This window comes from Poecilia reticulata, unplaced genomic scaffold (genome assembly GCF_904066995.2).
Source record: "Poecilia reticulata unplaced genomic scaffold, P_reticulata-male-v2 Scaffold_30, whole genome shotgun sequence".
NCBI lineage: Eukaryota > Metazoa > Chordata > Actinopteri > Cyprinodontiformes > Poeciliidae > Poecilia > Poecilia reticulata.
Genome location: NW_027675128.1, coordinates 208,997 through 234,458, shown reverse-complemented (window position 1 = coordinate 234,458; position 25,462 = coordinate 208,997). Strand labels below are relative to the sequence as shown.

Below are 25,462 nucleotides of genomic sequence, written 5' to 3'. Positions count from 1 at the left end.
ACGTTAAATTTAAATATTGTAGAGTTAAATGTGAGGCCGACTGTGTGACAGATGAACCTCGACCCAAACTGAAGAATGAGGAAACATTCCTGCACAGCAGAGACACAAACTCATAAACATCTTCCAGTAAATGCCTACTGCACGTTCAAACTTGTAGCAGTGTGATGCCTCCAGGCTAAAAGAGGCAAAGCTTAAAGAACATTATGTTCAGAAGGAAAGAGGTTCAGGTGAGAATCAAAGTTTCCTTCAGATCAACATTAAACAAGATTAAATAAATTAATAAAATCTGTATCTGATAATATGAACATATCAGAGTCGTGTCAACATGTGGAGAAACTTCAACATTTCAAGGTTCTTGGCTCTTTGGCTCAGATCAGAATAAGCAGAAACTATTATTAGATTTATTGCTCTTGTGTTTCTGAGCAGAAACTTGTTGGTTGTTAAAGTTCTTTATAGATAAAATTGAAAATCTCCAATAATTTAATAAAATACTGATAAAAAAATGCAAAATATATTTTAAATATTAAAAACCTTTAAACTGAAATGTGAATTTGTTGCTTTTAAACATTTATTTCCTGGTATGAATGATCAGACAGGATTCCTGTCATTTCAACAGGTGAACACACCTCTGCTGTCAGAGGGGGCGGAGCCTCAGCTGGGTCCGGTTCAGGTTCTGGAGAATCAGGTCCAGTTCTCCAGTTCGCTCCGACTCGGTTTGTGTGAACAGAAGGAGAATCTAAGGTGAGTTTTAACTCCACTTTCTACTGGTTTCCAGTCCTGACTGGGTTTTCTCTCTTTGAGCTGCTGGACAGAACCAGAACTGGGCCTGGTTCTGGTTCTGGTTCTGGTTCAGAGCTGCAGCACCTGATTTCAACCAGGAACTCTGAGTTTTCATCTGTAACCCAGACAACCAGCGGAGTTTGCTCCCAGTTTCATAGTGGAGTCAAACTGGTACCAGAAGGTTCTGAGTGTTTGTGGGCCGGCTGAGATATCTGGGTTCTGGTTGGTGGATGGAAAATATTTCAATATGAAGTCAATAATTTATTGATCAGAGAGGATTTATCTGGGCTTTTATCAGTAGATTGAATCAGTCTGTGGTGACAGAGGACAACTGATCACATTTCAATCAATTATTGATCAATAATCAGTGATTATGGTGACATAACAACACAGCGCCCCCTAGAGTATGTAAAAACATCCACAGCTGTTATTTAGACCTGAACAGAGTTAAAACATCAAAACCTGTAAAAACTATTGGACCCGATTTACACACCTAGTAGGAAGTTGGCCATTTTGGATCAAATGTTTTGTTTTATTTTTTATTTCTTTATATTTTTGACATTTTGACCTTACAAATAAAAGTTAACTAAAACTCTGAGATTTGGTTGTGAAAGCTCAGATGTTTAAGTTTCTTTAATACCAAGAAAACTTTCCTCCACTCCAACCGTCGCTCTATTTCTGAGTTTTTAAAATAATTTAGCAAATATTTGCGTAATTATTGGTTCAATCACAGTAATAATTTACGCTTAATAGTAACTCTGTTTACATGTTTTATATTTTAATCACTGAAATCTTTCACTGATATTTCCAGCCTTCTCCTTTAGTCTGAACTTGTTTTAATGAAACAAATCAAAGTTCCTGGTGAAGTAAATAAATCTACTTATTGTTAATCTTTATTTTTGGTTCAGTGCTAAATGTCTGTGTTTATGTAATATAAATGAACTGAGACTTTCTTTAGAATCACTGCAGCTTTTCCTCTTTGGGTTGGTGGCAGGATTTTGACCTTTGACCCAAATGGCTGCAGTGAGTATTTTAGTTTTCTAGTAAAACTGTAGCAAATGTGTTAAGTTGTTGTTTAGGCATCTGGGAACCCAAGTTGGGCTTTTCAAGCCAGAATAGCAGAAAACTAGAGGAGCTTTCTGCAGCTGATGCTGCCACCTGGTGGCAGGAGCCACACATTACAGTCAGATGGCAAAAAGCAAGAGGTGAAGATGTTTACATCTCAACCTGAATGAAATCAGACGAACAGTCAGGAACGTCATTTCTTGTAAAGAAAGATGTGATAAATGTATTTTTATACCACAGATGTTTTTTAATAGTTTGCTCTGACATTGTAGCTTTCATGATTACATAATTATGTTTTTTCTTTAGGGGTCTGTGCTTGTGTGTTTTAAATAAGTACTTTAGGGTATTTATAGTTCCCATTCCAACTGCATAAAATAAACTATTCATGAAATAAAGTCTGAAATATAATGAATCTTCATGTTTTCCAGGTAAAAGATGGCAGAGAAACAGGAAGAGGATTTTGGTAAGTGATCAGAAGCAGAAATGAAGAATCTTAAAGGAACAAACTGACCAATCACAGCCTGTGTTGCTGCCATGTGATGAAGCTCAGCCTCAGTGTCTTTATTTTCATGCTTCCTGTTCAGTGAAGCTCTGGTGGAAACATTGTGAGTTTCTGTGAAACGTGAAGGTAAAAACTGAACTCACATGGAAATTAAAAGAAACCAAAGTGAAGAACAGGCCTGCAGCTCTGATACTTTAGGAATATTTACTACACACACTGATTAACTTATCCAGTAATCACATCATTTATTAATAATTTATCTGACATTCTGTCTTTTGTTCCAACACTTGGTGTCAGAGATGCTAAAGTTTAGAGATGGAGATGAAGAAAAGTGATGAAAATGTTAATCAGTCAATATTTTCATCACAATATTCACCAATAATTTAATTTCCTTTTTTCCTAAAATAGTGCAGCTCCATATTTATGTGTTTCTTTAGTGTTTTTCCTGCAGTGAGGAAAGAAAGTGATGAACCAGAAGCTTCATTTGGTCTCATGTAGACAGAATCAGTGGTCGTCACTCAGATATGAGGCAGAAACACAACAACAGGTTTATACCTGAGGAGCTGATCAACAGACTCTGAATCTCTGGATGGAGCAACATGAATAGTTGATCTTCATCACGTTTTACTCTCAGACATCAGTTTGAATTAATTATGTTTCTGATTTCTGCCTGCAGAGAAAATACTTTTCAAGGTTTGCAATGAGTTTGTGAAGAGAGTTTCTGAGGAAATCCTGATTCAGCTCCTCGATGACCTGGAAACAGATGTGGTCTTAAATCTTTCAGAGAAACGGGTGATACTTGAAGGGAACCCAGTGACCACAAACAAGGCCCGGGAGACAATCGATGCTGTGAGGATGAAAGGACAGAGAGCCAGTAGATTGATGATCAAACGTCTTCTCAACATAGATCCTACTCTGTCCAACCAGCTGAGTTTGTCCTCCGACTCCTCTGATTTAGGTTCGTCCCTTCACCAGTCATGACTGGGTTGAAGTGAACTCATCCAACAGTGACTAATTATAACAAAAATAAATGGAGCATTATGGTTGCACTCCACCTGCTGGGCTGTAGGTCAGAAACTATAGAAAAGTTTTCCTGTAGATTGGCAGGAGGTGACTCTTAGTGTGAAAACACTTTGAATGATCAGCATGATGTTTGTAGTCCAGTCAATGTATTAACAAGCAAAGCTGTACCATAATGCTCCATGACTCGTTTTCTTCATGATTTGAATGTTTCATGTTTCATCTGAATGAAATCCTCCTCATGGTCTATAATTTGAATGAGTTCTTTGTTTAAACATCCTGATATAGAAACAAACAAATTCAAATTCAATCAATGGAGTCTTAATTTGTTCAAGTGTTTCATCTTGTGTTTTTATCTCTTTGTTCAGATTTGATGATCGATGTCAACATGACCTCAAAAAGTCTCTTCTGGACACGTTCCAATCTATCTGTGAAGGCATTGCAATACGTGGAGAGAAAACCTCTCTGAATGATATTTACACAGAGCTCTACATCTTAGAAGGAGGAACTGCAGGGGTCAACCAGGAACATGAGGTCAGACAGATTGAAACAGCATCCAGTAATCAAGGAACAAAAATAAACCTGGAAGACTTCTTTAAACCCAACCCTGGTAGAAAGCAACGGATTAGAACAGTGCTGACCATGGGAGTAGCTGGCATTGGAAAAACACTGTTAACACAGAAGTTCACTCTGGACTGGGCTGAAGGCAGAACCAACCAGAACATCGACTTCATATTTCCATTCACTTTCAGAGAGCTGAATAACTTGAGAGAAGAAACTTTCAGCTTGGTGGAACTGATTCATCACTTCTTTGATCAAATTAAAGACACAGAAATCGGCAGCTTTAAAATGTTTCAGGTTCTGTTCATCTTTGATGGTCTGGATGAAAGTCGACTTCCTCTGGACTTCAAGAAGAATCCAGTCCTGACTAACCCTTCAAAGTCCACCTCACTGGATGTTCTGCTGACAAACCTCATCACAGGAAAACTGCTTCCCTCTGCTCTCCTCTGGATAACCACATGACCTGCAGCAGCCAGTTTGATCCCAGATAAATCTATTGACAGGGCCATAGAGGTCAGAGGGTTCACTGACCCCCAGAAGGAGGAGTACATCAGGAAGAGATTCAGAGATGAAGAGGAGAAGGCCAGCAGGGTCATCTCCCACATCCAGAAATAAAAAGTCTCCACATCATGTGCTACATCCCAGTTTTCTGCTGGATCACTGCTAAAGTTCTGGAGGAAATGATGAAGACCAGAGAGGGAGGAGAGCTGCCCAAGACCCTGACTGAGATGTATATAGTGTTCCTGCTGCTTCAGTTCACAATAAAGGAGGAAAAGTATAAAGAAGGAGCTGAAGAAGCTCTAGAGAACAAGAAGCTGATTGAGTCTCTAGGTAGTCTGGCTTTAGATTAGCTGCTGGAGGGAAACTTGATCTTCTATGACAAAGACCTCAAACGGTGCGGCATCAACATCAAAGATGCTGCGTTGTTCTCAGGAGTTTTCACTCAGATGTTTAAAAAGGAGAGAGGAACGCGCAACATCTCCGTCTACTCCTTTGTTCATCTGAGCATCCAGGAGTTTCTGGCTGCCATCTACATGCTCCACTGCTTCACCAGCAGGAGGTCAGAGGTGATCAAGACGTTCCTGGGAGAAAATTACAATGAATCATCTCTAGATGAGTTCATGAAGAAAGTCATGGAGAAATCCCTCAGCAGTAAAAATGGCCACCTGGACCTGTTTGTCCGTTTCCTTCATGGTCTCACTGTGGAGTCCAACCAGAGACTCTTAGAAGATCTGCTGGGTCAGACAGAGAACCATCCAGAAAGCATCCAGAGAATCATCACCAACCTGAAGGAGATGAACACTGATGATATCTCTGCTGACAGAAGCATCAACATCTTCTACTGTCTGGTGGAGATGAACGACGTCTCATTTTATCAGGAGATCCAACGGCTGCTGGATTCAGGGAAGGAGCTCTCAGAGACTGATTGTTCAGCTCTGGCCTTCATGCTGCAGATGTCAGAGGTTCTGGATGAGTTGGACCTGGAGAAGTACAACACATCAGATGATGGACGACAGAGACTGGTTCCAGCTGTGAGGAACTGCAGAAAGGCTCAGTGAGTCCAGATGTTTTCATTGTGTGAATGCTGACTCAGCACTATTATCCTCCTGTTTCTTCAAGTTGATTCTGGATGTTTTTGACCTTTAACCACTTCCTTCATCCTCTGGATAATTTCAACCATTCAAACATCTAAACATTTAGTTCATCCAGGACATCTGCAGCTTCTGGTTTTTAGACATTTTGATCTTTTTAAAATATTAACTTTTTATCTGTTTCAGGTTGAAATTAATAAAAAACCCTGAACTCTAGAAAATGTCTGTTTTCTCTAAGATCCAATGAGCCAGAGAGACTTTTTAAACTTTAAACTCTTCTTCACTCATTGAGCTGCTGCTCCATAATTCACCTTTTAGGATCTTTGACTGTTTTTATAAAATAATTGTTTAGATTTGATGGAAAGTTGAACCATTAAAATAAACCATTGCATTAATTATAAACTTTGTGAACAGTGTTGATCTTCTTCATCCCGTCATCATCCTCACCTCTTCCTCCTCCCACTAGTTTCTTCTGAGTTTGTAACTGAGACCAAAATGTGGTGACTGTTGACTGGTTCCAGAAAAAGTCATTGTTTCTGTCAGATCCTCCCAAAGCTCTGAGAATCTGCTTCCAGAGCTGGAACCATTTTCCTCATCAGCTCTTCATCTGACGCCTTTGTTGAAGCTGTTAGCTGTCCTCCATGAAGACCTGCAGAGACATGAGCTTCACCTCTTTAGACATCCCAGCCTCTTTAATTCCTGGAGATCTTTCACTGCTTCACCATGAAGTTGCTGCTGGACCCAAACGCTCCGTCTCCTCCAGGGGTTTTGCTCTTCAGCTCTTTAGGAGTTTATCAACAATTTCTTCTGACGTCCAAACCTTTGTTCCTCTGAGACGATGGACAGACCACTGCAGAGACATGAGCTTCACCTCTTTAGACATCCCAGCCTCTTTAGTTCCTGGAGAACTTTCACTGCTTCACACACAACTGGGAGCATCATGTGTCTGGTCTGCTCCAGTTTCTCTGTGGCATTGTGATGGACCGAGTTAAAACAGGAGGAGTCACAGGATATTAATTAGAAAAATAGGGTTTTTTATTTTAACCCAAAGATTATAAAAGGACAAAAAGATGAACTGAGCTCATAAAAGAGGTCAAAGAAACAAAACTGAACTCAGGCAAAAATGTAAACAAACTGGCTGCACAAACAAACATAACTGACCTAACAAAGAAATGACACAAGGGTTTATATACTGGCTGATCAGACCAATTAAGACACAATAGGGGTAACTAAACAGAATACAATTACAAACACAAAAACAAATAACAGTACAGCTAAGTTTGGCTAAACTAAAGATCTCAAAATGAAAATCAAAATATTAAAGTTTAAATACTAATATTTACTTAAATACAAAACTTATCTAAACAAAGAAACTACAAATTTCCCCTGCCAGCAGGAACTAGTGGTGTAGTCCAATCAGCATTTAAGCCTGCTGAGCCCTGGCCCCCATCTTTTGTCTGGCCACTCCAAGGCAGGTAAGTACCGGCAAAACACAAACAAAAGGTCAGTCTCAAGCAAACAAATTAAACTTAAGTTGATACAAATACACATGCTAACTAAATGTGCGCGCCAACATAAAGAACAAATGTATCCAAATCAACTAATAAATGTTTTACTGAAGCTAAAGTGTTGTGTTTGAATGAAAAACAAATTGTGCATAAAAGTTACCGACTTCAAAGTGTGGCCATGGATTTGGCCATCACAGGCATCATTTAATCATCTGCTGACATCATGATGACATCACTGTTATCATATTTTACCTGTTTATGATCCAGATTGATTTCATTAGAACTGAATTTATTTCTTCTTGGTGGCTGTTGGATCCAAAAGGCTGAAAGTGAAGTTGTGGCTTCAGCTCTGAAGTCCAACCCAGATCTGTCTGAACTGGAAATAAATCAGATCTACATAGATGGAGGTGGAGATTCTGATGTGAAGAATGTGTCTGAGATCCTGGAGAGTTCAGTCAGTAAAGTGAAGAAACTGGGGTTTGTTTTCTCTATTTATACAATAAAATCATTCATTGATACTTTAATCCTTAGTTTAATTAATATTTAGTTGTAATATTTTAAAACAACTTGTTTAAATGTCAGATTCTAATTTCAAACAGTTTGACCTTATAAATAAATTATTTCCTTATTTCAGACTTTGAGATTATTGAACCTTTTCAGTTTTTAAAATGTTTCTGACTGATGAACAAACTGAGTAAAATAATCCAAATGAAGTTAATTAATGATGGAGATGTTTCAGTTTGGTTGGTAAAGATTCAGATGGTTTTATTTCTGATTCTCATCTTTACATCCAGAATGAAATGTTGATCCTCCAGTCGAGCCACAAACACTGACCAGTTCAGATCACCATTAATGAAACATCTAAGAAGTGACTGATTGTAGAAAAGCAAATCCAGATGAGCTGAATGACAGTGAGGTTTGCAGCAGCAGCAGGTTTTCCCTCTGTCCTGAAGCTGTGGTTCTGTTGGGCCGGGTCAGAGAGGAACCGTCCTCTTCAGTCGGTTGGAGCCTCGTCTCTGTGATGAAGCTTCATCAGGTCTCGTCTCCTGAGGAAATAATGGCCTCCATTGATTTCAGCAGCTTTAAGAAGAACCCAAAGCCATTCATGGATAAACTGAGTGGTTCTGATCCGGTTACCAAGTCGGGTCTCCAGCTGATGATCAGAACCAGCAGAAATAGCTCAGCTTATCCAGGCTGCTGCTCAGAGAAAACTTTGAGTTTCTTTGTTGATCAAATGTTCTGGTTCTGCTGGTTTGGACTCTTTAACCCAGTTTGACTGGATCAGATGTTAGAATCAGTTCATCAAGTTTCTTTTACATTCAGGGAAATTAATTTTCTACATTTTATTATTTATTTGTTCATATTTCAGTTTTAACTGCATCCTGTTGGCTTCAGCTCATCTTTTATTCTTTATTCAGATTGAGGAGCTGCAGTTTGTCAGAGACCAGCTGGACGTCTCTGTTCTCAGCTCTGAAGTCCAACCCGACCCATCTGACAGAACTGGACCTGATGAACACCAACCTGGAAGGTTCTGGACTGAAGGAGCTCTGTGGTTTTCTACAGACTGAAGGCTGCAGACTGGAAACATTGAAGTATGTAATTATATAATTATTGATATTTCAGTGAATAATTATCTATAATTGATCATAAATCAAAGTTCATTTCTTCTGATCTAATAAATATTTTCTGAGTTTGTTCCTGGATCCAGAGTTTAATTTAGTCCCTCTGAGTTGGACCTGCTGATCTGAGGTCAGAACAGGACAGCATTCGGACCCCCAGTGTGTAGAAATCCCCCTCAGGTCAAGCAGGTCAAAGGTCAGATCAGAAACACAGAGAATGAAAATCTCCCTTTATTGAAGATCCACAAATCCCACATTTAGTTTTAAATATTCTGCTATTAGTTGATAATCATCCAGTCCAGCTTTGAAGAGTCCAGGTGTTTTAATGATTAACTAGAGCAGATTAAAGATGCTGGTTGTAGTGAATAATTAGGTGGAATCGCCCTTTATCCATTTCCTGGATCTGAAGCTCAATCAGAAACCAACTTCAGCTTCGTCTGAAATAATCCAGACCACTGAGTTTTTCTCTGAGCTCAACAGGCTGCAGGTTCTTCAGGACCTGAGTATTCTGGTCCAGACATCAGAACAGCAGAGGCTGCAGCACATGAATCTGGACCAGGTGTGTTAGGAGAGGTTCTGCACATGCTCAGACTAAAGGTTCACAGTCTGACAGAGAAAGTCGACCAACTCTGGATGAAATGGTTCCTAGAACCAGGGAAGCTTTCTGGGGACTCGACTGCCTGCTCATATGGAGCTGCAGCTCAGGCAGGAGTTTGATGTTGGCAGGAAGCAAAACAACATGGAAGCAGGTGATGAGTTTCTATTTAGTGTCAATTCCACTGATGGAGCAAATGACAAGTCAGTCGTCCTCCAAACCACTGAGAGCAGCTTCCAGAGGAAATCTGAGTTTGTTCTGACAGTCAGACTCTATCAGGATGACCACAGTCTCCTGGACATGAAGGAGACAGAAATAATACAAAGATCATTCATTAAATACTGACTTTGTGAAGGTTATGGTGTTAAAGTCCTTCAGTTCAAACATCTTGATTCAGCTCTTTTGTAGGACAGGAAATGAGATCTTACCTTTGTAAAGCTTTGTGTGCAACAAGCTCCAGCAGTTCACTGAGTCATTCTCATGTGTTCACCTGGAAAATAGATTTCAAAATAACTCATCAGGTTGTTCTTTATGATAATGTTCCCATTTCTGCAGCGTCTCTGATGAAGGATTCAGAACTGGAACTAAATGACCCACATCAGTCTGACAGAGAAAAGGATCAATATTTTCTAGTTGATGGTTCAGAAACTGAATCAGCACAAAATGAGAAAATGATCAACTTTCAGAATCTGAGCTGTAATGGATGTTGTAAAACTCTGAATTAGACGGATTGAAATGAACCGTTTCTGATAGGGATTTTTTGGTATTATAATTTTGTTTTACTTTCAGTCTAAATGTTAGTAAGTTTAAAGTGTTCTCCTCTTTAAACTGTATGTGTGAACTGACCTGGAGGTCACTGCTGCCTGTTATCTTCATGTGAAACAGTTTGACCGAGATTTGAACCGGGCTCAGATCATGGGACAGATGTTAAATTGTTTTACGACCTTTGCTGTGTTTAGGTAAAATGTTTTACGACCTCAGCTGTTTCCTCCGCTGTCTTATCTTGCCTTTCCTCCCTCTTTGAAGTTTGATAATAAAAGAAAAGCTGTATCCAAAGATTGGCAGAACGCTCTGTGAACGGCTCGTAAGAGTAGCTCACTGTGTCTTCTCCTTCTGCAGATGCTTGGCTAAAAACTCATATAAGTTGTCTGTGGTTCTCTTTTTCCATGTAGGTATCAGAAAATACCTAACAGTTGGTGCCGTGACCCGGATCTCAACATACCCGTTTCGCTGACAGACAAAGGACGACGCGCTGAAACCGTGCATGGCCAGAGTCAACAGAACCTGGAAACAAAGTCCCGGGAAGTGAATTCTTCGCCATGCCAGCGTCCTAGGTCCAACTTTGTCTGCCAACGACGGACTGACGAGATCCGAACAGACAAAACGAACCAACAGAAACGTGAGTAAAAATAGCTGTTCGGGTTTGAGTCCCAAAATCGAGTTTGAGTCCCAAGGAAGGAGAAGTATACTTAGAGCCCCTCTCCGGATGAGGAAATCTCTTTGACCCTATAAAGCCTGGCCCATCAATAATAGTCTGAAAGCAAGAAGAATAAATAAATAAATAATAAATAAATAAAATTGCCAGGTCATTTGTTTTACATAACATATAGGGTTAAAGGATCCTCGCGTAGGCAGGAAAGGAAAGAGAGGTATTTTAGAGCCCCTCTCTGGATGAGGAAATCTCTTGACCCTATAAAACCTGAAAAAAAATAAAATAAAATAAATAAATAAATAAAAAATAGTCAGAAATTCTAATCTTTTTAGAACTAGGATGATCTTCATTTGTTTCACAAAACCTAGGGTTAAAGGATCCTCGCGTAGGCAGGGAAAAGGAAGGAGGGGTAATTTAGAGTCCCCCTCTGGATGAGGTGCCCCATAAGGGAAGATCCTCGCGTAGGCAGGGAATATTCTTTTTTTGTGTGTGTGCAAGTGTGAATGGTGCTCAACATTGAGAGTAAAACTTTCTGTCCTCGGAATTAGAATCCTAGGTGAAGAACCGGACCAGAACTAGTCTGGCCTAGAAGACTGTTCTTCAGGGGACACTAAGCGCTCACTTAGAGCACTCTCTTTGAAGAAAAAGCACAAAATACCAAGCCATTGTAAGCTAATTACAGTACTGAAAAAAAAGGGAAATAAATGTAATTCCTCACTTGATGAGGATCCCGAAAGGGATGAAAAATACATGCTGTCCAGATTTCCTGGTAGCATGACTTACATGTCAAAATGGAAAAAGAAATACAAGATGGAAAGCTAAAAATGGATCAATGGCAAATAATTGTGGAATTTTGGAGAGTAGTGTAGAAAAAAAATGGGAATAAAAAAAAATCTAAAAAGGAGAATGAGCTGAGGTGTGCTAAATTATGGTTAAATGAATCTAAAAACTTAATTATAGAGAAGGAAGAAATAAAGTAATTCCAAGCACACGGAATGCTGTAGCGGTGCAGGGAGAGCAAGCTCCTGCAGCCACCTCTCCCTTGCTGCTTCAGCAGCTCCGTCTGCCCAGTATCAGCCGCTGCTGTTCCAGCAACACGACTGTATCCCTCCCTAGAGGAAGGGACACAAAACTTATATATCTTTAGACCCTGTACCTTAGAAGAGGTCAGGAAAGCTGTGAAAGGATCAGATGTTTTTCACCTGGAGAAATTTGGAGGTTTAGATACCTCTGCCTTTTCCAACGACCGACAAAAGGCTGCGGAAGAGGCAGAGGCAGAGGAAGTCACAATAGGCGACGACCCAAAATAACACCCCACAAAATCCACGGCATTCAAAAGGCTGCTGGATTTGTGGCATATTGGTCACTGGGCAAGAAACTGCCCGTCAAAGAATGCTGCACGGGGCAACAAGAGGGGTGGTGGAGCGAGGAGACCACAAATAGGAGAAATCCTCAGCATAATCAGACTTTACCACACCCCAAAAACACAAACCCCCAGTCCAATTGATGAAATGCTAGAGACATGTGCATGCAGTTTGGGACACTTAAGTAAAACAATAAAAGAAATTGAATTCCTGTAAGAATCAGTGTATGCAATAATATTTTAATGCTACTAAGAATTAGGTAAACCTCACAAGTGAGAAATAATTTGTTTTAAGAAATACTGGTGTTTGTTTTGTTTTGTTTTTCTTTTTGAGCATTCCTACACCTTTAAAGAAAAAAAACAGTAAAGAGAGGTCTCACTGAAATAAAACATGGGAACAACTTCTTTGTATGCTTTCCTGAAGGAGGAAAAGCTGAAAAATAAAACTAAATAATAAAATTCTCCTCAGAGAACAATGTTAATGTATTGTGTCGTGACTAGATTATAACACCAACTTGGTGAAACGATCCTCTGGCTCTATCTGGAGGGGTCAGCGGTCAGAGTAAGGTACGACCTGGACATTAACCAGCCTCGTAAACTCTCTTAGGCCTTGAGATGATGAAAGAGACTACAGCTTTTAACATGTTTCATGTTTATATTGTTTGAATAAGGGAATGGTTTATGACTTTTAAAAAGTTGGATAATAAGTGGCTAAAAACTATACGATAAAAAGAAAAAAGTTATATGGAAAATGTTTGTGTATTAAAAGAAGAGAAAAAAACAGACATGCGAGCAAACACTAATTGACTCTTATTTGCTTCTTTCCTTCCTCTGTCTGAGCCTCGCTCTGCGTCTGACCTCTGACCTCAGCTCTGATCTGTCCTGCCAATCAGATGACGTCCCTCCTTCATCACCAGCCAGTTGATAAGAAGCGAAAAAAGACAGGACGATTTCTACCAACTGGACACTGAAGGCACTAAAGTGTCCACTGCTTAATTCCTTGACATCTGGGAACTGCCATGCAGCAAAACTACGTACTGTATGGAGTCCTGCTATACGTTTGGAAAAGAAAGCAAACTGAACTGTTTGCCGCTTGTTTCATTGGTGGACAAAGGGACGGTCTGGACAACTTATAAATAATCCAACACCGGCAAGTTGGACTGACAGGAGCAGGAGAAGAGACAGAGGGGCACCAGCTGCAGCGACGCCAGCAGCAGGAGCCGGAAGCGAGAAGTGAGACAGGAGAAATGCGAGATAAGTTATACCACACACTGCTGTGACACACACCTCTACTGTAATGAGGACTTGCTTGCTTACTTACTAGCAGGTAGAATTATCTAGCTAGAAAAGGACATATTGAAGGCTTTAGGTACAATGTTAAATAAAATCGTCCACTTTGTACCAGTTAACTCAGTCCTTAACAGAAGGACCAGTGATCTCAGGTCCACAAGCCATAGGAAAGTGAAGGGAAACTGCAATCACTAAAAGCTTAAGCAATGAACTAACAGACTTAGGCTAAAATATGAAAACAATAAGCACCAAAGAAAGCAATAAGAACAGACTGAAGTTTGACTGATAAATTTTGATTGACTGCAAATCTGTTTTATGTTTCTGTTAGTGTCGCTTGTATGTGGGTGATTTTGAGGAATCAAACAAACTGTACTCTAGAACTGAGTAACTAATCAAATTATTAATCATTTACTTTTAAAAAATAACATGAAAAAATTACACTGTCAGTTGGACCGAAATACAAAGTTAAGGACAATTTGATATCTTAAGCCACTCTAGTGGATGCAATTAGTTACTCCAAACTGATGATTTTGAATTAAAGCAATCTTTCTAGACTAAAGTTTAAAACTTTTAATCTAGGGTTGATTAATTGATGATTGTTAAATTTATAAAGAAATGGAAATTAGAGGATTTGAGGTTTTGGTTTAATTTCAGAATGGTTATTTTTATTAGGAAGATTATGCTTTGATTTTGATAACATCTACAGGGAAACCAGTCACCCATGCATCCGTGCTTAAGAATCTTTGCAGGCCATACATTTACCAGCTAAACTAGCAGTTTGTAAGTGTGCAGCGCACACCACGGGACAGGATGAGGTTTCAAATGCAATAGATTACTGATAAAAAGGGAAGCTGCAGCTGGGAGGCATGGGGAGACAATTTCTCAATACAGACAGAAGATCCTCGTGATAGACAAAGCTGTTAAAAGACATGCAAGATAATGCTCCAAACGCAGAAAAACAAATATGGACAACTAAAGGGCGACACTGAATGATGATGACATTTTTTCAGTAAATAGAAGCCGGTCCTTCCAAATCTCTATTTAGAGAAGCAGCGATTTTGACACATGACATTGTCATGTGTCAACTGATTTCTATGCTACAACAGCCTTTTACACATATGGATAAATCTACTTAAAAAATTTTGTACTGCATGTCCAGTCTGTGTGAAACATAACCCACAGGGAAACATAAGGCCAAACGAGGCAGGTTCCCAAAACCATCTTATCCATTTCAAACTATGTATATGGATTTTATTGAACTTTCACAAAGTGGGCCATACAAATACTGTCTGGTGATGATAGACGCTTTTTCTAAATGGGTTGAAATAGTTCCATCAAGCATGCAGATGCTTTGACAGTAGCTAAGGCTATTTGCAAAACTATTATCCCAACGCATGCATCCCACAGACTGTTTACAGTGACAATGGACCACATTTTGTAAACCAAGTGATACAAAACATGGCATCTCACTTGGGAATGACATTGAAAAACCACTGTGCCTATCACCCACAGAGTGCAGGGCTTGTAGAAAGAACAAATGGCACGGTGAAAAGCAGATTAAGAAAATGCATGGCAGACACTGGCCGACCCTGGCCAGAATGTTTAGACTTGGTGAAGCTCTATATGAGAGTCACTTCAACAGCAGATGGTCTAACACCGTTTGAAATAATTCATGGAGAGCTTACAGACTGCCTCTGTTTGCTCCTGACTTACTGAAAGCTGATGAAGAACAAACAGCAGATTATATGATCAGGACTCTTAAACTGAAGGAAGTGTCCAGTGCAAATTTACCTTCTGACTCTTTCCGCCACAGGAGGCACCTCCCATTGAGCCAGGTGACTGGGTCTACATAAAGATCATCAAACGAAAAAACTGGGCAAGTCCACGGTGGGACGGACCGTTCCAGGTGCTGATGACAACACTAACAGCTGTAAAAATCGCTGAAAGACCCAGCTGGATCCATCTCAGTCACTGTAAGCTGCAGAGAGTGTTGGACCCCTAATCCGGAGTAGAGAGGAAGGTGGGCTTTATTGCCTCCGGGCTGCAAAGGGTGCTACTTTTAGTGTGTTCGTCTCAAACCCGGTGAAGAAACGCTTAAGATTCTCACTCCTTTAGTTTGGGGTTCTGACATCTCTGTGTGCCAAGCAGCAATGGAGACTCCATATGCCAGATGGATCTTCTACTGCGCTGTGACTGCAGCGTGTTTGATGTTTGGAGGAGGAAGTGAGCCGGAGTTCCACAAACACGTACAGCACCAACCTGTGGTGGAAACTAATGAATAGAACCGCGTACGAGGGACATGCTGTGAACTGCTGTGTGCGCAGCTGCCGGTTTCTATTCACAACTCAGGCCTCCGACCAGGTGACATTACTGACAACAAACAGATGTGTCTCTATGTTCTAAGCACCAGACCACGGCGCGTCCCACCCCTAAGGGGAGACAGAGCACGCGAGAAGGACTATTCAGCTGACCTCCGAATGGGAGAGGCTGCAAGGTCTGGAATTGTTCACTCGCAGACGATGTACTTCCTTTTTCATCATCTCAACAAACTGTATGGAAAATACCAGAGATTATTTCATTAGCAGGAGCTAAACCAGGATCTCTGGGAACTGTGTATACAATAATGGACATGTTATTCGGGACGTTACCTTGGAATTTGTGTAACAGAGCGAACGACAGGATTTCATTGACTGCACAGCCTGCAGGGTCAAAGGATGACTCCACAATGCAAAGTCTGGAAGGACAACCCAGACTGTGACAACATGCTTCAGGAGAGGTGTTTCAACATCACAAATCGGACGACAGGAGACAACGCTGTGCATAGTGCCAAGACTAGGTTCAGGTGATGGCAGACTGGTACTTCCTGTACCCGATTGCATTCATCAGGAAAGGACAACACGTTCTAGCTGCCCGCTCCAAGAGTGCAGTTATGCTGGAGGTCAAACGCTGGGGAGGCCTCACTACAGACACTGGAGTTCCTTGGGAATTTAAGATCTGGAACGGTGGAGAAAAGTTTATGCAAAACCTATTTCCAGGAGTTGGAGTAGGAGAGGTTCGAAGTCACGTTGAAATCAACAGATATGGATTACTGCGACTCATCAACAGCACCCACCAGCTGGCAAATGGCACCATGAGAGACTGACTGAACTGAGAAACATGGTTTGCAAAATTGTGTTGTGCTTGACCTGCTCACAGCCTCTCAGGGAGGTGTTTGTAAAATCATTGGCCCAGCGTGCTGTACATTCGTTCCTGATGAAACAGGAACTGGAGGAACCATTTCTGATGCTCTATATGAGCTGGAGGATCTTAAAAAATATGTGGAGAGTGGAACACGCGGCTCATCCTTTTTTGATTTGTTTTCATGGCTCATGTCTGGTCCATGGTGGACTTTACTGTTAAAGCTCGTGACACCTGTTCTGATTTCTTTTGTTCTGTTCTGTCTTTTTACAAGTTGCATTATTCCTTGTCTACGAAGTGATGTTTAGAAACAGTTAACACAACTGTTTGTCAGCTATCAGCTAGCAAAGGCATCCTATGAGACAAATAGAGAGGACTTTTTTGAGATTCTGACGATTTTCTGAATGATGATGTTCTGTAATCAATAAACAGATTAATTCATTTTGAATGATTCCTACACCGAAGATGGAAAACAAGTGGTGTTGTGATGATGAAAAACTGCATTTGATTTGTGCTGTTTCTTTCTTTTGTTTTTATTCACTCATTATTATCTTATATTCATTTCTTGATTGTGTAATTTTTATGTTTAGATAAGGTATAAAAATACTGATACTTATGATCTTGCATTTATTGGTTCTATTTTATTTCTTTTCTTTTCTATGTTTGGCTTTTGACTGCAATTTATACACATGTAAAATGAAAACAGGGGGAATGATAGGGATTTTTGGTATTATCATTTTTTGTTGTTACTTTCAGTCTAAATGTTAGTCAGTTTAAAGTGTTCTCCTCTTTAAACTGTATGTGTGAACTGACCTGGAAAGTCACAGCTGCCTGTTATCTTCATGTGAAACAGTTTGACCGAGATTTGAACCGGGCTCAGATCATGGACAGATGTTAAATTGTTTTACGACCTTTGCTGTGTTTAGGTAAAATGGTTTTACGACCTCAGCTGTTTCCTCTGCTGTCTATCTTGCCTTTCCTCCCTCTTGATTTAATTTGAATAAAAAAGAAAAGCTGTATCTAAGATTGGCAGAACGCTCTGTAAACGGCTCGTAAGAGCAGCTCACTGTGTCTTCTCCTTCTGCAGATGCTTGGCTAAAAACTCATATACGTTGTCTGTGGTTCTCTTTCCATGTAGGTTTCAGAAATACCTACAGTTTCCATGTCATACTTGGCAACGAGCTGCAGTTAAAATACAACCAGCCAGAAAAACATCATTAACAGATTAATGAAGAAACTGGAGACATAAAATATCTGATGATAAATGATGGAGACGGGCCTGGAAGGAAACATGGAGGGAGAAAAACACCCGACTGAGTTTAAGATCCTGAGAAACTTTTAGAAAACTTTGAGTTTCTTTGTTGATCAAATGTTCTGGTTCTGCTGGTTTGGACTCTTTAACCCAGTTTGACTGGATCAGATGTTAGAATCAGTTCATCAAGTTTCTTTTACATTCAGGGAAATTAATTTTCTACATTTTATATTATTTGTTCATATTTCAGTTTTAACTGCATCCTGTTGGCTTCAGCTCATCTTTTATTCTTTATTCAGATTGAGGAGCTGCAGTTTGTCAGAGACCAGCTGGACGTCTCTGTTCTCAGCTCTGAAGTCCAACCCGACCCATCTGACAGAACTGGACCTGACCAGAACCAACCTGGAAGGTTCTGGACTGAAGGAGCTCTGTGGTTTTCTACAGACTGAAGGCTGCAGACTGGAAACATTGGAGTATGTAATTATATAATTATTGATATTTCAGTGAATAATTATCTATAATTGATCATAAATCAAAGTTCATTTCTTCTGATCTAATAAATATTTTCTGAGTTTGTTCCTGGATCCAGAGTTTAATTTAGTCCCTCTGAGTTGGACCTGCTGATCTGAGGTCAGAACAGGACAGCATTCGGACCCCCAGTGTGTAGAAATCCCCCTCAGGTCACGCAGGTCAAAGGTCATTCAACCCAGTCTAGAAAAGTGAATCCCTGGAATCTCACAGGAACAAATCAATAATCAATGATTGATGCTTCAACACTTAATCAGAACCTGGAATGATTTTACTGACTAAAATCCTCCAACACATCATGACCCAGTACCAGGTTCTGGTTCTGGTTCTGAAGTCAGCAGGTCTTTATTGAAGCAGCAGCTTGTTGGCTTTAATATTCATGAGAATCTTGAACTGGTTCTGTTGGACTGGTTCACCTGCATCCTGTTGGCTTCAGCTCATCTTTTATTCTTTATTCAGGTAGAGGAGCTGCAGGTTGTCAAAGATCAGCTGTGATTTCTGGCCTCAGCTCTGAAGTCCAACAGCCTCCGTCTGACATATCTGGACCTGGATGGAAACAACCTGAAGGGTTCAGATGTTCAGCAGCTGAAGGATCTTGTAGAGACTTTAAGGTAAGTAAATATTTGTAGTGAGTCCAGCTGCTGTCAGCATGTTGAGCTAAACCCAGTTAGCATCAGAGCAAAGCTCCAGTGTTCCCAGTAAAGCTGCAGCTTCTCAGTGGGAGGAGAATGGTTCAGGCTTCCTGATTGGACACAGAGACAGCAACCAGCCAATCAGAGCAGCAGCAGCTTCCTGTGTTTGCGTGTTGGTGTGAAGATGAGTGTTGTTGCTGTGTCCATGTCTCCAGGACCTCCAGCTGGACTCCAGCGTCCAGCCGTCCAGCATGTCTAGAGACAGTGGTCCTCATTCATCAAACTGTGGCAGCAGCAGATCTGATCTCAGATCTGCTTGTTCTCTCAGTTCAACAGGAAACAAGTGATCAGGTTCATCTTGGTCACAGCTCTGAGATCAGTCTGACTGCAGCCTGGAAACAGTCTACTGGATGTGCTGCGTCACTGACTGCTGCAGGAGAGAGGCTGGAAACACTCACTGATCTGATCCTTCTTCTCTCTGCAGGTTCTGATCTCTGTAAAGTAGAGAACGGTCTCTGTGTCCTGCTGATCCTCAGAGGTTGAAGCTGCAGCAGTTTGAGTCTAAAGAGACTCTGACTGGATCCTGATGATGACCTCTGACCTCCAAGATGTCTGTCATTTAGTGTCGTTTGTCTCTGTGGATCAATAAAGATCCGATTCAAACTGGGCTCCATTTAGAGGCTTCATGGAGTTTTGATCTGAACTGGATTCAACTGGAAAGTTGATCTTTTTTCTCTCTGGTTCATTTTCATCCTGGAACCAGAAATGGTCTGAGATGGAAACATGGGAATCATTTCAGTTCAGCTCTGAATCATGAAAGACATTCAAACCTCTTTTCTCTGCTGCTTCTTCTTCTGCTGACAGGAAAATGTTCCTCAAAGCTCCACAGATAAAAAGATGCTTTACTGGACACTGGACACTGCAGAGAAACTTCAGCTTCCATCACAGAAACCAGTTGAACCAGTTTAGAACTGTATGTCCCACAGAAACTCTGATTGTTTTTGTGTTTTACTTTTTTACTTCCTGGTTTGATGTTTTATTGATCAAATTAACGAGACATTTTACATGTAATACAGTTTTTTAAATAGTTAATATTTACTAACAAAGTTTAAACAAAGTTGTAAAACAAATTATGTGACTGCAGCCGATTACGTCACCGTCGGGTCGGGGGGCGGGGCCAATGGAAGCAGCTTTATCTACGTCATGCTGCTGTACCAGCCGATACCAATGCCCGCTAGCATCACAGCTAACATAATCATTTAGTAATACATTACGTGGGAGGTTCTGGGCTTTAATATCAACATTTGCTTTTATAAAAGTACTGTAAAAAATAGTCACTCAGATTTAAAGACTGTAAATCAATTTAATTCAAAAACAAGAGCGATCCAGAGAAGTCCTGTCAATTTTCACTTCCATGCTTGTTTGATATCTTGCTGACTAGAAAGATACCAAGCTGGCAAACTATTGCTTAATAAAATGTATAAATCCTGAATCACTAACAGATAAACTACAGAAATTAAGACTAAATTATAAAAGATATAACACTGTTCTGTTCACATTGTTACATTAGTGATTTGTAAAACTTGAGGGCAGAAGAGGAATTGATGTTTGAACTGAAATAAATATAAATCTGCTTCTGGTTTGTTCATTTGCAATAGAAATTAAAATAATTAATAAAAATAAATATATTCTTTGAGAGAACAAATCAGCTTCCAGTTCAAACCGAATACTTTAAAAATATATAGGAAAATGTGTATAAAACAGTGATTAAATAGTAGCTTCATAAATGTTTATATCTCAAATTAAGGTAGTAAATCAGAAAAAACCGAACCTGGGTTCTGTTTAACCACTGCAGCACTGCGTGTCGCCGCTGGGTGTCGCTCTATCTCCATTTTATTCCTGCCTGTCTAACGGAGCAGATTAAGATCAACCTGATTGATCTACAGGGAGTCAATCATTGGTTGGTTCTCATCCTGTTTGTTGTCCTTCATCTTCTGAAAACATCTGTATGGTTTTGGTTTTTATTAAACTGAAGAACATCGATTTGTTTCAGCCTCATCATGTTTACAACCTAAATATTTAATATTAAAAGTAGATATTTTTGTCCATATTAACCTTTTGAATTAAATATTTAGTTTATAACGCTGACATTTATAAATGTATGAAAAACATGGTGAAAATATGACCTTAAAAAAATGATCATAAATAAAAACATTATTTTTTATAATGTAATGATTTGTGGGCAGATTCAAGTTTTATTTTTACATTTACTCTTTTAATCAGTTAATATATTATTCCAGTGTCTTGTGATAAATAACTATGTGCTGAAGGTCAGTGTGAGGTCAGGGATGTCTGAGTCCAGGTGAAGGTTCGTTCCTAAAAGGTTATTTTGTGCTTCAGCTAGAAAACAGACGTTTCACCTGCAGCTAAAGAGGGAAGAGCTGAACAGAGTCTAGGGAAAAGTTATTGTTTGGTGGTTTGTTATTGTTATTGGTAATTAGTTATTGTATTTAGTCTCTGGATGATGTTCTGAGATCCCAAAGATATATCTTTGTATCCTTGTATTCAATAAATCATACTAATTTTACCTCACTGACTCTTTGTGCTGCTTTAATCCTTTGCATAATGATGTAGGGGAGATTTACTGATCTTAGTTTGGTGTTTCCTCCCGGTTCTTGTGAAGGATTTATGGATTTGCAGTCCTGATCACTGCAGATCCAACTCTGAGGGTCGACCCAATAAATCAGGAGAGCAGAAACCTGTTGCAGTTGAAACTGTCTAATTCTGCAGGTTGAGCTCACTAATGCAAGAGTGTTTGTATTTGAGGCGTCGTTCAACAGTAACTAAGTTAGTTTATAGAGATGGAAACATGCCTGTCCAGTATCCATCTAGACCAACAGATGAAATTGCTCATCTTAGATATTTTAAAGAACAGTCAGCAGGTCAGCCTCCATCCAGGGAAAGAACTAGTGATGGATCCAGGGCCGTTTAAGGTCACCATCTAGGCTCTGAGCGCAGGGAAGGTCCAGATGATGACCGACTGGTTTCCATGCTCCCCCTCAGCTTCCCATCTCTCCACATCACCCTGTTGCAAACCAGACAGAGTTAAATTCAGACCCTTCATGTTTGGAGATGTTTAAACTGCCTCTGATTATTGTAGCTGGGTTATTTTTGATCTTTTAAAGACTGAAATGACAATTTGTTTTGTCCTAATAGTGTTCAGGGTGTACATGAACTGCCTGTCAGAGATGATCACTCCTAACTCCTCCCTCATACCAAACCTGTTCCCACCTTCAGTTGTCATAGCAACGCTCAACGTTATCACCCCTCCCTTTGAGTTTCACAGAGTTTAGAAAAAAACCTCACTGTGTTTACTCATATTAATGTATGTTTATAATAAAGCAGACTAAAACATGACATTATTGTTAGTATTTACATGTTAAAGGTTAATAAAACAGGTTTAAAGCTATTTAAAGATTTTCTTTAGCTTGCAGAATAATGAGGGATTTATTTGTAGAAGTGATTTCCATAATGACATAAAACACTTTTAAAGAAACAAATGTTACATTTTGACTCTGCTGTAAGTTTCCTTTCTTTCTCCTGACTTTAAAAACAAAACAAGCAAACTCAAAGATTCATAAATACTTTAACTTCTTTCCTAGAAAGTTACTTCATAGAAATAACTAAAGGTGTGCATTGTTTCACCAATGTTGTGAAATAATGCACAATATTTGTTTTAAGAATGTAAAGAACATTTTAGAAACATGCATCATGGAAAGCTTTTCTGGCTCATCCCAATGTCACATCGTACCTTTTCGCAGTATTTACATTAATTATATTACTTCAAAACAGCTTCACCTAAAAAGCCTCAGCCTGTTTACATTAAGCACCAATTACAGAGAATGACCCTTAGTCTGCTGCTGCAGCTGTCGCTGAGTTTCAGTAGGACAACTGAAGCCTGAACAACATCCATAAGTGTTTCTAGAAAAGCAAAGAAGTCTGAGTCCGTCATTTTGCCAGCCTCCAGGTACGGACGGGGCACCGAGGAGCCGAGTAGAGCTGCCATTCTTAACGGCGTCTCTCATGAAGTGAGTGATGCCATGAGAGGGAATCCTGAAATGATTGGTTGTGAATTTAGTGAAACATCTCGTCCCTTATCTCATTAGGACTCAGGATGACAGAGAGGAGATGCAGGCCCAGCTGGTCAAACTTCAGCTGAACATGGCCAGACGGGTGGTTTCTGGAAAACATGAGAAAGTAAAGATGATGGTGGTGACAGAACCAGCTAATCCTCCTCATATCTATTCTAACTCATATATTGACAGGTCTGCTGGTTGGTGGCATGGATGAGGGGTAAGGTGGAGGAGGAGGGGTAGTGGGTGGACGAGAGGTCATGGAGGAAGGGTGGTGGGTGGACGAGAGGTCATGGAGGAAGGGGCAGATCACCAAGGGACAGCCTGATACGTCTGTGGCCCCAAACCAGCAGTTGTACCCATCAAAGGGGAAGCAGAAGATGTTTTGCTGCTCCTCATCCTCAGGCAGCACCCAGAGAGCAGTGTGCAGCAGGACAATGGGAAGAGAACTGGTAACAATGACCCCCACAGAGAGGCCATAATATCAGGGCCATGGCGGACCCCATGGTGTCCTTGAAGGTCAGTAATGATGACCTGGAGTTACCTATTAAACCTTCAACGTTACGCCTTTACCTGATGAACTGTCCAATCAAACCACCTCTGTAGCAGGCTTCTCTGGGGAAACAGACTCTGTCAGTGACTCGGCCCTTCATCACCCAAACTATTGAACATTATTTTGTTTGCTCTGCCACAGTGCCAGGTAATTTACTGGGACTAGACCTCATCACATTGGAAGCAGCCATCTTGTGCAGTGCTGATGGTTTGACAGTTTCTCTCCCAGATGGAAATGTTTTACCCTGTGGCTCTGTCAGAACTTTGGACAGTATTTTTCCAGCCTGTGGAGGCCCAGTATGCAGACATGTGATCAGAGACCATCCACCACGGGCATCCTCTCTGTCTACCTGAGGTGGAAACCCTGGGATCCTACCCTCCAGGTCTGCCACATGTCACCCTCTTCTATGGCAGCACAGATTACAGACGGATTGGTACCAGGAGAAACTCCAGGAGGAGCTGGTAGGTGAACCATGGTGTATTCTTTGACAGAACGTGTCTCTGAGGGTTGGCTGCAACTGCCTCACTACCAACTGAGCAACTGTAGCATGACGTCAGATGAAGCGTCTCCTGGGCCTTACAGCCTGAGTATGAAGTGAAAGAGCTGGGAGGAGCAGCTACATGTTATCCCAGCTTCACAAATTGTTTCCTTTGTCCAAAGCAGCTTCTAGTTTAATGCTTCCCCCCTAATCTCAGACGTTTCCAGTGTTAGTAAGATGTCATGATTGATGGCATCAAGGCTGTTTTCAGATCTACAAATAAACCAATTGCAAATTTCCTTTTAGAAAACTGTCTATGATTTCTTCTGTTAATGTCATTCAGCTTCATGCTGTAACTGCAGGGAGGCTTAATATATTTTTCTTCATAAATTGGCTTTAATTGAGCTCAGTTTGACAGAGAGACTTTAATATTGTAAGTTTGTTGTTTTAACTCGTTCATCAATATTTTATCTTCAACATATTTTTACAGTCTAAGCAAATGAAGATGAAAGAGGAAGCCAGATAAATCAGGTGTTTGGAAACTAAAGACTTTCTGTCTCAGAAGAAGCTCTGACTCCACCAGATCACCAACCAACTCTGAGGATGAACCTCCACATCGTCTTCATGGTGGAAGGAGTTTTTCTTACTGAGCAGCTGGTTACATTTATTGTTGACTATTATTTTCTACTTCTAACATAAACAGGCAAAGACACCCAGAAATGTTTTTCCACCCGAGGCATCCCGTCCCAATCATCATCAGTTCTGATGATGTCACGCACATGGCGAGTCCACAGCGTCTTAAAATTGTAATCTTACTTTTTTCTTTGCTGTTTTCTGTACTTTTTAAATACAAATGCTTTCTCTGTTTAATTGCTCTATTGTTCTTTTTGCAGGTTTCTGTAAAGTCCAGTGAACTGGAATGTTCTGTCGCTGATCCTCGCTGTTCTTAGGAAGGAGAAATGTTGTCTGCAGTAATATTGGAATACTGTGACATTGAATTAAAACAATGCTCTGTCCTTGGTGAAACAGTTTTCACATGTCCTGGTAAGTTTGGCCCCCACCTTCTTCAAATCAGACAAAATCGGTGTCAAACGTTTGTGCAGCCAAAATGGGGGCCAACTTCACTCTGGTTCTAGGTCATCAAATCACTACGTTGCCTGTAGGAATTGTTAATGTCCAGCAGGTGTCAGTATTGAGTGACAGTATCAACACAGAATCAACACAGTTTTGCTTTGGGTCGAAACGATACATGACGCCTCATCTACCCATCACTATCAGGTGGCATAAACGTGTGGAGAGGAAAAATATATTTTCACTTAAAGCAGAAACAAAGTCATGAATCAGAAAAGCTGTAGTGTTTTAATAAAACTGCAGATTAAGAG

The 25,462-nt window shown here is 40.3% G+C and overlaps 1 pseudogene across 1 annotated transcript; it reads left to right on the top strand.

Annotated features, from left to right (window-relative positions):
* The first annotated feature begins 648 nt into the window (after positions 1 to 648).
* Positions 649 to 19,800, top strand: LOC145550273 (protein NLRC3-like; annotated as a pseudogene). The gene is made up of 8 exons (XR_014086181.1): positions 649 to 741; positions 2,274 to 2,308; positions 3,024 to 3,309; positions 3,736 to 5,484; positions 7,327 to 7,505; positions 8,447 to 8,624; positions 18,748 to 18,895; positions 19,401 to 19,800. The product of XR_014086181.1 is annotated as a protein NLRC3-like (transcript).
* The last annotated feature ends 5,662 nt before the right edge of the window (positions 19,801 to 25,462 follow it).